This window comes from Salmo trutta, chromosome 32, assembly GCF_901001165.1.
Source record: "Salmo trutta chromosome 32, fSalTru1.1, whole genome shotgun sequence".
Classification (NCBI taxonomy): domain Eukaryota; kingdom Metazoa; phylum Chordata; class Actinopteri; order Salmoniformes; family Salmonidae; genus Salmo; species Salmo trutta.
In genome coordinates, this window is record NC_042988.1 from 19396793 (window position 1) to 19409762 (window position 12970).

Genomic DNA, 12970 nt, shown 5'->3' on the forward strand with positions numbered 1-12970 from the left:
ATTGTGTTGAATTGTGTTTGGGAAATAGATAGACATGGTTTTTAAAAGATAGTGTACTTCATTCAGTACATACATTTGTAGGTGGCTTAACTTACCCATACCCGGGGTAAGTTGTGCCAAGAGATATATTTTTTGTTGGACAAGCTGTGTTTTCAAACTAATGTTTACATGAATTCTGATTATTTCCAGGGATACACATCATCCTGAAATATATGTAGATATAATTATTAGAAAGAATACTATATTTCCCTTGACGGAATGACGCTGAATGTAAAAAATGGCTAAACTTACCCCACTATCCCCTATTGCAAATAAGGACAGAACACAAAAATGTTTTATTTCTCTCCCTGAACACACCCACACGGCCCAGAGTCTGCTTCCTCCATTGGCTAGTGCCCCTTTTTCATTCTTCACAGCGAGTTGACAGTCTGGAAGACAGATGGACAGACAGAGAGCATTGATTTGGTTGATTTGATAAAGCATATGTGGGAAACAAATCCTGATTTCAAATTTCCTGAAAGAAAGGTCTATTTTTGGTAAATCTCAAATTAGTGAATTCAACTATCTATGATGCATCTTCTTAAACTCGTTTTTGATTTATACTGAACAAAAATGTAAATGCAACATGTAAAGTCTTGGTCCCATGTTTCATGAGCTGAAATAAAAAATCCTAAACATTTTCCAAACATACAAAAAGTTTATTTCTCTCAAATGTTGTGCACAAATTTGTTTACATCCCTGTTAGTGAGCATTTCTCTTTTGCCAAGATAATACATCCACCTGACAGGTGTGGCATATCAAGAAGTTGATTAAACAGCATGATCCTTACACAGGTGAACCTTGTGCTGGGAACAATAAAAGGCCACTCTAAAATGTGCAGTTTTGTTACACAACACAATGCCACAGATGTCTCAAGTTTTGAGGGAGGGTGCAATTGTCATGCTGACTACAGGAATGTCCACCAGAGCTGTTGCCAGAGAATTTATTAATTTCTCTACCATGTGTGGGCGTGAGCGGTTTGCCCCATAGTGGCGGTGCGGTTATGGTATGGGCAGGCGTAAGCTACGGACAACAAACACAATTGCATTTTATCAATGGCAATTTGACTACACAGAGATACCGTGACGTGATCCTAAGGCCCATTGTCGTGCCATTCATCCGCCGCCATCACCTCATGTTTCAGCATGATAATGCAAGGATCTGTACACAATTCCTGGAAGCTGAAAATGTCTCAGTTCTTCCATGGCCTGCAAACTCACAAGACATGTCATCCATTGAACATGTTTGGGATGCTCTGGTTCAACATGTACGATAGCATGTTCCAGTTCCCGCCAATATCCAGCAACTTCGCACAGCCATTAAAGAGGAATAGGACAACATTCCACAGGACACTATCAACTCCCTGATCAACTTTATGCGAAGATGTGTCAGGCTGCATGAGGTAAATGGTGCTCACACCAGATACTGACTGGTTTTCTGATCCACACCAGTACTTTTTTTCAAAAAGTATCTGTGATCAACAGATGCATATCTGTATTCCAAGTCATGTGAAATTCATAGATTAGGGCCTAATGAATGTATTTCAGTTGACTGATTTCCTTATATGAACTGTAACTCAGTAAAATCTTTCAAATTGTTGCATGTTGCATTCATATTTTTGTTCAGTATAGTTACTGTATGTGTAGCCAATCTGGGTCATTTGGCAAAATTATGACCTAAATTTAGTAACATCTTTGTTAAAGGTCCTGTGCAGTCAAAAATGTGTTTTCCTGTGTTTTATATATATTTCCACACTATGAGGTTGGAATAGTACTGTGATATTATGATAATGCCCTTTTAGTGTAAGAGCTGTTTGAAATGACCGCCTGAAATTTCAACCTGTTTTGGTAGAATGGGGTTTTGGCCTGTCTGGTGACGTCACTATGTGGTAAATTAGTTTGACCAATAAGAAAGCGTGCTCCAAACCTCTCTGCCAATAACAGCTAGTTTTCTGTTTTCCCCTCCCCACTCAGACCACTCCCAGACAATCCTAGCAAAATTCTTGCTTGAGAAATTGCTTTTTGCTAAGAAGCTATTTTTGTGTCTTCTTTTTAACCATTTTAGTTGCAAACAATCACGGTAAGGTAGTTGTTATCCACTCATTGTGGATTTATTCCTCGTATTATTTTTCTATTATGTCAATTTTTTTCTCTCTGCATTTTTGGAAATGGCCCGTAAGTAGGCATTTCACTGTTAGTCTACATCTTTTGTTTACGAAGCATGTGACAAGTACCATTTTATTTGAAGTAGTTTTTTTGCGATTTCTTCCTCAGTCTGGGTGATATCAGTTCAGTACTTTATCAGAATGTTTTCTTTACACTGTGCTTTTGTTAATTTGAGAAGGTTACAGAGACTACCTTGAATTGTTGTTTATCTCCCTAATACAAATTTATTTGACCTCATCTGTGTAATTTGAACTGTATTTACACCAGGGTAGCCCATTCGTCTTTCTTGATATGTACCCTCCTGTAGGTCTGCTAATTTGTTGTGAAATCCGTCAGGAGCATAGATATCCAGGAAAAGAGAACAGTTTAGTAAATCACTCTAAAACCACTTCAAAATTACAATAATAATGCCTATATGCTAGACAAAGATTGCACAAATATTGTTTCTCACACAAGTTTTTTTGCCCACACAGACTTCCCTTATTTACATATGATTTATGTTTGGTTGTACACCACCCTCTTTCAACAACATTTCTGAGTACTCTGTAGGTTTTCACACTTTCCCGGGAGCCACCAAGTCTGACATAAGGGAAAGCTCCTTCTCCACTCAAAGGTGTGCTAACTGCATCCTGTGTTGCGTGGTGACATCACCTCAAAGTTGTAGCAGCTCAGCCGTTGTTGGTGGTGGCACTTCAGGGAGTCTTGGTTCATCTGATCTCAGAATCGTTCTCCTTAGTAGCACCAATTGAGAGTCCAGTCTTCTCAACACTGCTCTCTGAAGTTCTGGGATGTAGGTGCAGTTTTCTAAGCGTAGAGACTCCACTTTAGAGACTTGTTATTAGAGTCTCCTGTAGCTGAAAGATATAATAATATTTGGTGAGTATTTTGTCTACATCATTTAATTATTATCAGTGCAGAACTGTAGTGTTGACATCTGCTGGAAATATAACAGTAAATGTATTATATTTGTAGTTCTAATAATGGATTTGTTTTGGTTTTACATCATACAAATATTTTTCACAACTGGGAGGATGACTAACACTTAGATCTTGTTGCCTTCTACATTCTCCAAGGCTGGACGATGGTTATAATGGTTACAAGTGCTGCCAGTGGGGTTCCCACCTCATAGACTGGAGTAGGGAAGCAAACCATGTACATGAGTATGTGGTTGTGGAAGGACACCAGCTCACATGTAGACCTAGACCAGGGATGACCAACTCCCGTCCTCTGGGTTCTGATTGGTGTCACACTTTCCCCCAGCACTTTAGCTATCACACTTGATTAAACTAATTGCAAGACCATGATTAGTTGATAATTGAAGTCAGGTGTGTCACCTGGGGATGGGGCAAAAGTGTGTCCCCAATCAAGCCCGAAGACTGGAGTTTCCCATCCCTGATCTAGATAGACAACAAATCAAACATGCTCAATCAATCCCAATCTGGAATTCAATTTTACAATTTGACAGCGATGACAGAATTGCCTTTGATGACCATCAGTCTTATATTTCCAAGGTAGATACTTTCTTTTTTTATTTAACTAGGCAAGTCAGTTAAGAACAAATTCTTATTTACAATGACAGCCTACCCCAGCCAAACGCTAACCCGGATGACACTGGGCCAATTGTGCACTCCCAATCATGGCCGGTTGTGATACAGCCTGGAATCAAACCAGGGTCTGTAGTGATGCCTTTAGCACTGAGATGCAGTGCCTTAGACCGCTGCACCACTCGGGAGTCCAAGACTGTACATTCAGTTTAGGATGAAGGGAGTTAGTCTTTTTTCTATAATTGTAGGAAACTATTAGAAAGAATGAATTCTTTCAGTCATTCAATATAATGTCATGTTACAATCTTATATTCAGTACATGTGTACCTTTTGGGATGGGACTGTTTACATCTCAGCCAGACAGCTCAAATGGGGAATAACACAGTAATATACTGAGTGTACAAAACATTATGAACAACTGTTCTTTCCATGACATAGACTGACCAAGTGAATCCAGATGAAAGCTATGATCCCTTGTTGATGTAACCTGTTAATGTCATAGTCTGTGTATGTAGGTGGCAGGGAAGTCAGGTGCAGGAGAAAACAGAGTGGTTAAAAATGGAGTATTTATTTCCAAAACCAACGTAGAAAAATAATCTGGGTAAAACAATAACCCGTCGCACACCGATACAGAAACAACACGTACATAACAAACAAACAATCACCGACAGAGAAATGAGGGGAAGCAGAGGGTTAAATACACAACATATAATTACTGGGATATGAAACAGGTGTGTAAAGAGACCAGACAAAGCCAATGGAAAATGAAAAACTGATCAATGGTGGCTAGAAGGCCGGTGACGCCGATCGCCGAACACCACCTGAACAAGGAAGGGCATCAACTTCAGTAGAAGTCGTGACAGTTAAATCTACTTCAGTTAGTGTAGGTGGACGGGAGGAGACAGGTTAAAGTATTTTTAACCCTTGAGACAATTGAGACATGGATTGTGTATGTGTGCCATTCAGAGAGCGAATGAGAGAGGCAAAAGGTTTACCGTAAATTCCGGACTATAAGCCGCAACATTTTTCGCATATATGGAGCACCACCCAAAGGGCATCCAGCCAACTTGACCCAACTGTGGAAAGCATTGGAGTCAACATGGGCCAAAATCCCTGTGGAACATTTTCGACACCTTGTAGAGTCCATGCCTCAGATAATTGAGGCTGTTCTGAGGGAAAAAGGGGGTGAAACTCAATATTAGAAAGGTGTTCCTAATGTTTTGTGCACTCAGTGAATAACAGCAAAAACAGGTTCAGTGGACAACATTTCTTCTCCACTAAATGTTCAAGTAAATCTGTTGGGTCTCTTTTACCAAGGCTGTAGTGTATGTGAAGACCAGAAGAGGCTTGTGGGAAGAGCAATGGGAGGACGGGCTCATTGTAATGGCTGGAATGGGACCAATGGAATGATACCAAACACATGGAAACAATGTGTTTGACTCCGTTCCAGCTATTCCTTTCACACACAAGATCAGACACTCATCTCAGGAGTGAAAGATGAATAAAATTGACCCAACTAGTTCCTTCAACGGGCCTTTTGAAGTCTGACTTTTAGTCTGAGTCTCCCTCCATGGATAGAATTGCGATTACACTGCATAGACATGCCACATCAAATTGACACATTTTCTTTCAATGCCCATAAGCTAAAGAGCTGGTCACCCCAGAAAGACTATGCCAACAAAGCCTACAATGTAGGGCTACTTGTGTAACGTGTGTCATGGAATGGAAAGAGAGTATTTCTCAGTGAGTTGCAATAACAGATATTTGCACAGATGCTCACCTTTCCAGAGAACTTTCACAAAAAAACGTGTCACCCAATCAATCCATGTCTGCCAAATTTATTGGAGGGGTATTACATCCATACTGTGATTAAATATTTAATATGTCACCATATATCAGCCTAGGGCTCTAAACCTGTACCTGTTGGTGTCAGGACCTTCCATTTATCTGTTATTAATGTGTCATCTACAAATTAGGTTATAGGAAGTTAAAGAAATTACAACATTGTTCTTGGTAGGTATGGTTCTGTAACCTATCAAATAACTGTTCTTACCAGAACAGACATCTAATAGTTTGTTTTGATGGAAAATTAAGACATTATTCCGACTGATTGTATGGTTATTACACAGTAATAATTATTACTGATTGTATAGTTATTACACAGCAATTATTACTGATTGGATGTTATTACACAGTAATTGTTATTACTGATTGTATAGGTCATTACACAGTATGATACTTTAGATGTTGTAGCTTGTACTATTGCTGCTGCTAATGTTGATCATTAGTATTGTTTATATTGATGGCTGTCAGCCCATGACTGATGAACTAGCATTGTATGTACTACCTCTGGGACAAATAAAGTTGAAACTTGAACTTGATTCATCTCCTATTAATATACGCGTGCCTCACTAAGCATGTTGTGTAAGGGTTGGGTAGGTTACTTTCTAAATGTAATCCGTTACAGTTACTAGTTACCTGTCCTAAATTGTAATCAGTAACGTAACTTTTGGATTACCCAAACTCAGTAACGTAATCTGATTACTCTGATTACTTACTTTTGGATGACTTTCCCTTTAAAGGTCAACTGCCCCTTAGGCCATTTAAAACCAGAGAAGGTGGTTCTATGTGACATCGATATGAGTCAGAAACAGTAATTCTAGTGTCAAAATTGACTATAGTGTAAATAGGATAATTTGGTCATAAAGTCAGTCTTGTTCAAAACTGAGTTTGGTAAGTGACTGTGTCATGACTTACTTGAGGTTTTGGTTTGGATTACAATTATGTCAACAATTCATGCTCCCTTTTGCCTATTAACACGTGGTGGCACCATGTTCTCTGGGAAAAGACTGGAGGAGTTCACTTGCATGACCCTGTGCCCCGGGCTGCAGGAGACCTCTCCTAAGGAGGACCAATGGAATGGTCAAAAATCACCAAACCCCACCCACCCAGGGCACCGGGTCACACAAAATTAACTCGCCCACTGGAACCCCTTCCCCAGACAAGACGTGTGGTTACTACTTGCCCTTGCTTGGGAAATAGCTACTCTAGTGAAAATGGGCTTCCATAAAGTTGTTAATGGAATGGCCTGGATATTGATTACATCCAACTAGTTTCTACTTGGGCTGTTAACCATTAAACCTGAGTCTGGTTTATTGCTGCTAAGTAGCTAAGTTTTGTCATTATTTGATAGCCTAGTATCATAGTGGCATAGCCCATGATACTGTGATGTGACTAGCTAAACATATACAGCCTCTTCCTAACGTGTAATGTGAGAGGAAGATTTGCATAGCTAACGTTGCATCTGAAGACAGGTTTGATCCCTCCTTGCTAACATTAGCTAGCTAGCTCATAATCAAGCAAACCTGATGACATGTTTGATGCAAGTATGTTGCCAGCTAGCTTTCAATAATGTTTCAACTCGAACTGGCTAACTAATGTCCTTGTTTCTTGTGATTGAATGGCAAAGACACACCCACATCAAACCACACCCCCAAGACAACTCTCATTTGCCTTTAGTCATGACCGCTAGCATTTCTTAATAACAAGACCAAATCAGGAAGTGCAGTAGCCCTTTAAGAGGCATTAGAAGAAAACAAAAATGATCCATCAAACGTGTGTCATCATAGTGGTTGGTCTCTGATTTGTGGTCAGACTCACTCAGGTGGAATAAACTTAAACTTGTCAGGGGGGCATTTGATTAATTGTTCATCAGTCTTATGGCTTGGGGTAGAAGCTGTTAAGGAGCCTTTTTGGGCCTTTCTCTGACACCACCTAGTATATAGGTCCTGGATGGTAGGAAGCTTGGTCCCAGTGATGTACTGGGCCGTACGAACTACCCTCTGTAGCACCTTATGGTCAGATGCCGAGCAGTTGCCCTACCAGGCGGTTATGCAACCCGTTGTTGGTGCTGCTGTATAACTTTTTGAGGATCTGGGGACCCATGCCATATCTTTTCAGTCTCCCGAGGGGGGAAGGGTGTTATGCCCTCTTCACGACTGTCGGGGCTCCATTACAATGTCTTCCTCTAAACATTATTTGCAGTTTTAGCAGTCAGCCTCCAGTATTTATGCTGCAGTAGTTTGTGTCGGGGGGCTAGGGTCAGTCTGTTATATCTGGAGTATTTCTCCTGTCTTATCCTGTGACCTGTGTGAATTTAAGTATGCTCTCTCTTTCTTTCTCTCTCTCAGAGAACCTGAGCCCTAGGACCATGCCTCAGGACTACCTGGCATGATGACTCCTTGCTGTCCCCAGTCCACCTGGCCGTGCTGCTGCTCCAGTTTCAACTGTTCTGCCTGTGGCTACGGAACCCTGACCTGTTCACCGGACGTGCTACCTGTCCCAGACCTGCTGTTTTCAACTCTCCAGAGACAGCAGGAGCGGTAGAGAAACTCTCAATGATCGGCTATGAAAAGCCAACTGACATTTACTCTTGAGGTGCTGACTTGTTGCACCCTCGACAACTACTGTGATTATTATTATTTGACCATGCTGGTCATTTATGAACATTTGAACATCTTGGCCATGTTCTGTTATAATCTCCACCCGGCACAGCCAGAAGAGGACTGGCCACCCCTCATAGCCTGGTTCCTCTAGGTTTCTTCCTAGGTTTTGGCCTTTCTAGGGAGTTTTTCCTAGCCACCGTGCTTCTACACCTGCATTACTTGCTGTTTGGGGTTTTAGGCTGGGTTTCTGTACAGCACTTTGAGATATCAGCTGATGTAAGAAGGGCTATATAAATACATTTGATTTGATGTTCGATGGGCATCTGACATCAGATGACGTCAATGCATTTTCTTAGAATGTAGGATGGTGTTTGTAGAGGGCTAGACATAATTTTGACATTTGAAGTTAAGTGGAATGTGGTTGAGCATTAGGTGGAGTTTACAGTCAACACATTCCTACCTGTGGAGAAAAAGTGCTGCCACAGCTGAGGCTCATGAGTCGTGACTGAGGGTTGACCATTGTGGTTGACCTGTGTGGCTGAGAACACATGGCCCCTACATACAGGGCGGCAGGTAGCCTAGTGGTTAGAGCATTGGACTTGTAACCGAAAGGTTGCAAGATCAAATCCCCAAGTTGATAAGGTAAAAATCTGTCGTTCTGCCCCTGAACAAGGCAGTTGTTGTTCCTAAGCTGCACACCAGCATCCATTCGCCATTGTTACCCTGTTTGATTCCAAACAAGATACACAGTTGTTACATAAAAGCCACTGTGATATTATCATGTGGTCCAGCCAGCCAATATAAACTTGATTATGTTTTCGCTAAAGGGTTTGAGAAAAAGAATAGCACCACTTATATTACAATGGAGTTGTGTCCCTATTAAGCTGAGTTGCCTCTGGGGGAAGTGTCCTCCTCTTACGCACTAAACACCCCATTATTGTGCTGTAGGACTGGCGTGACGTACCAGAGCGAAACAAAGTCTTGTGATTGTCACTTGAGACATACTCTATTGAAAAGGCTTTGTTTCTATGGTAAAAGAGCACAATGCATTTTGTTGAACTGATATGCTTTTATTGGCCTTTGTGTATGTAAAGACTCAATGTGGGACTGAAAAAGGATTACCTTTCATAGAAGGTTACAAAATATCGTTACACAAAGACCTTTCATGAAAAGACTTCAGTAGATGGCACAGTAAATGGCCGACCTATTAGATTCAATTTTGCATTATTCAGGCATTTATGAATGCATATTTTAGGCTACACGCTTAGGGGGAAAAAAAGTGCTATCCAGAACCTAAAAGGTTCTAGGTATAACCATTTTGGGTTCCATGTAGAACCCTTACTACAGATGGTTCTACATGGAACCAAAGAGGGTTCTACCTGGAACCAGAAAGGGTTATCCTATGAAGACAGCAGAAGAACCCTTTTGGAACCCTTTTTTCTAGAGTGGATAGGATCAAGTTATTTCCAGAATTGAGTGAGCTGAGAAGGTGCATTGGCTCTGTCATCACCGCTAAGAAACATATTTGACACAGGATACATCCACAGTTCAATCATAGAGTCCCATGGAGGAACCACAGATGTCCATAGGTTATGACCTAAATAATCACAAGCCTATGTGAGGTCACTGAACATATGCCCGAAAGCCTGATCTAGTCATCTCTAATATGACTCAATTGTAGTGACTGTGAAAAATGTAGTCTATGGTGCTGCCAGTATACATTTTATGTACAGTGGGGGGGGGAAGTATTTGATCCCCTGCTGATTTTGTACATTTGCCCACTTACAAAGAAATTATCAGTCTATAATTTTAATGGTAGGTTTATTTGAACAGTGAGAGACAGAATAAGAACAGAAAAATCCAGAAAAACGCATGTCAAAAATGTTACAAAAGGATTTGCATTTTAATGAGGGAAATAAGTATTTGACCCCCCTGCAAAACATGACTTAGTTGGCAATCACAGAGGTCAGACGTTTCTTGTAGTTGGCCACCAGGTTTGCACACATCTCAGGAGGGATTTTGTCCTACTCCTCTTTGCAGATCTTCTTCAAGTCATTAAGGTTTCGAAGCTGATGTTTGGCAACTCGAACCTTCAGCTCCCTCCACAGATTTTCTATGGGATTAAGGTCTGGAGACTGGCTAGGCCACTCCAAGACCTGTGCTTCTTCTTGAGCCACTCCTTTGTTGCCTTGGCCGTGTGTTTGGGTCATTGTCATGCTGGAATGCCCATCCACGACCCATTTTCAATGCCCTGGCTGAGGGAAGGAGGTTCTCACCCAAGATTTGACAGTACATGGCCCCGTCAAATGATGCGGTGAAGTTGGCCTGTCCCCTTAGCAGAAAAACACCCCCAAAGCATAATGTTTCCACCTCCATGTTTGACGGTGGAGATGGTGTTGTTGGGGTCATAGGCAGCATTCCTCCTCCTCCAAGCACGGCGAGTTGATGCCAAAGAGCTCCATTTTGGTATCATCTGACCACAACACTTTCACCCAGTTGTCCTCTGAATCATTCAGATGTTCATTGGCAAACTTCAGACGGACATGTATATGTATTCTTGAGCAGGGGGACCTTGCGGGCACTGCAGGATTTAAGTCCTTCACGGCGTAGTGTTACCAATTGTTTTCTTGGTGACTATGGTCCCAGCTGCCTTGAGATCATTGACAAGATCCTCCCGTGTAGTTCTGGGCTGATTCCTCACCGTTCTCATGATCATTGCAACTCCACGAGGTGAGATCTTGCATGGAGCCCCAGGCCGAGGGATATTGACAGTTCTTGTGTGTTTCTTCCATTTGCGAATAATCGCACCAAATGTTGTCACCTTCTCACCAAGCTGATTGGCGATGGTCTTGTAGCCCATTCCAGCCTTGTGTAGGTCTACAATCTAGTCCCTGATATCCTTGGAGAGCTCTTTGGTCTTGGCCATGGTGGAGAGTTTGGAATCTGATTGATTGATTGCTTCTGTGGACAGGTGTCTTTTTTTTTTTTTACAGGTAACAAGCTGCAGTTAGGAGCACTCCCTTTAAGAGTGTGCTCCTAATCTCAGCTCGTTACCTGTATAAAAAGACACCTGGGAGCCAGAAATCTTTCTGATTGTGAGGGGGTCAAATACTTATTTCCCTCATGAAAATGCAAATAAATTTATAACATTTTTGACGTGTCTTTCTGGATATTTTTGTTGTTATTCGGTCTCTCTCTGTTCAAATAAACCTACCATTAAAATTATAGACTGATCATTTCTTTATCAGTGGGCAAATGTACAAAATCAGCAGGGGATCAAATACTTTTTTACCCCCACTGTAAAGTCCTGTTGGGACAATGCCAAGACAAAGTCAGTCATGCTGATGCCAAGGACGATGGATGCTTCTTGGATCATAATGGTTCCTAGCCAGATGAGTAGGTGAATAAGCACCTGATGCAGAGACAGCATTGAGACTGGGAGAGTTATGGAGATGCCTTAGAACTCCGTCACCTTCTGCAGAATGAGCTATGCTGAGCTGTTCTTTCAATGATATACAGTTGAAGTCGGAAGTTTACTTACACTTAGGTTGGAGTCATTAAAACTCATTTTTCAACCACTCCACAAATTTCTTGTTAACAAACTATAGTTTTGGCAAGTCAGTTAGGACATCTACTTTGTGCATAACACAAGTAATATTTCCAACAATTGTTTACAAACAGATTATTTCACTTATAATTCACTGAATCACAATTCCAGTGGGTCCGAAGTTTCATACACTAAGTTGACTGTGCCTTTAAACAGCTTGGAAAATTCCAGAAATTAGGTTATGGTTTTAGAAGCTTCTGATAGGCTAATTGACAATTTGAGTCAATTGGAGGTGTACCTGTATTTCAAGGCCAACCTTCAAACTCAATACCTCTTCATTTGACATCATGGGAAAAATCAAAAGAAATCAGCCAAGACCTCAGAAAAAAATTGTAGACCACAAGTCTGGTTCGTCCTTGGGAGCAATTTCCAAACGCCTAAAGGTACCACGTTCATCTGTACAAACAATAGTATACAAGTATAAACACCATGGGACCACGCAGCCATCATACAGCTCAGGAAGGAGACAAGTTCTGTCTCCTAGAGATGAACGTACTTTGGTGCGAAAAGTGCAAATCAATCCCAGAACAACAGCAAAGGACCTTGTGAAGATGCTGGAGGAAACAGGTACAAAAGTATCTATATCCACAGTAAAACGAGTCCTATATCGACATAACCTGAAAGGCCGCTCAGCAAGGAAGAAGCCACTGCTCTAAAACCGCCATAAAAAAGCCAGACTACAGTTTGCAACTGCACATGGGGACAAGGATCCTACTGTTTGGATTAATGTCCTCTGATCTGATGAAACAAAAATAGAACTGTTTGGCCATCGTTATGTTTGGAGGAAAAAGGGAGGCTTGCAAGCCGAAGAACACCATCCCAACCGTGAAGCACGGGGGTGACAGCATCATGTTGTGGGGGTGCTTTGCTGCAGGAGGGACTGGTGCACTTCACAAAATAGATGGCATCATGAGGGAGGAAAATTATGTGGATATATTGAAGCAACATCTCAAGATATCAGTCAGGAAGTTAAAGCTTGGTCGCAAATGGTTCTTCCAAATGAATAATGACCCCAAGCATACTTCCAAAGTTGTGGCAAAATGGCTTAAGGACAACAAAGCCAAGGTATTGGAGTGGCCATCACAAATATGAAAACATAGAAAATGTGTGGGCAGAACTGAAAAAGCGTGTGCGAGCAAGGAGGCCTACAAACCTGACTCAGTTACACCA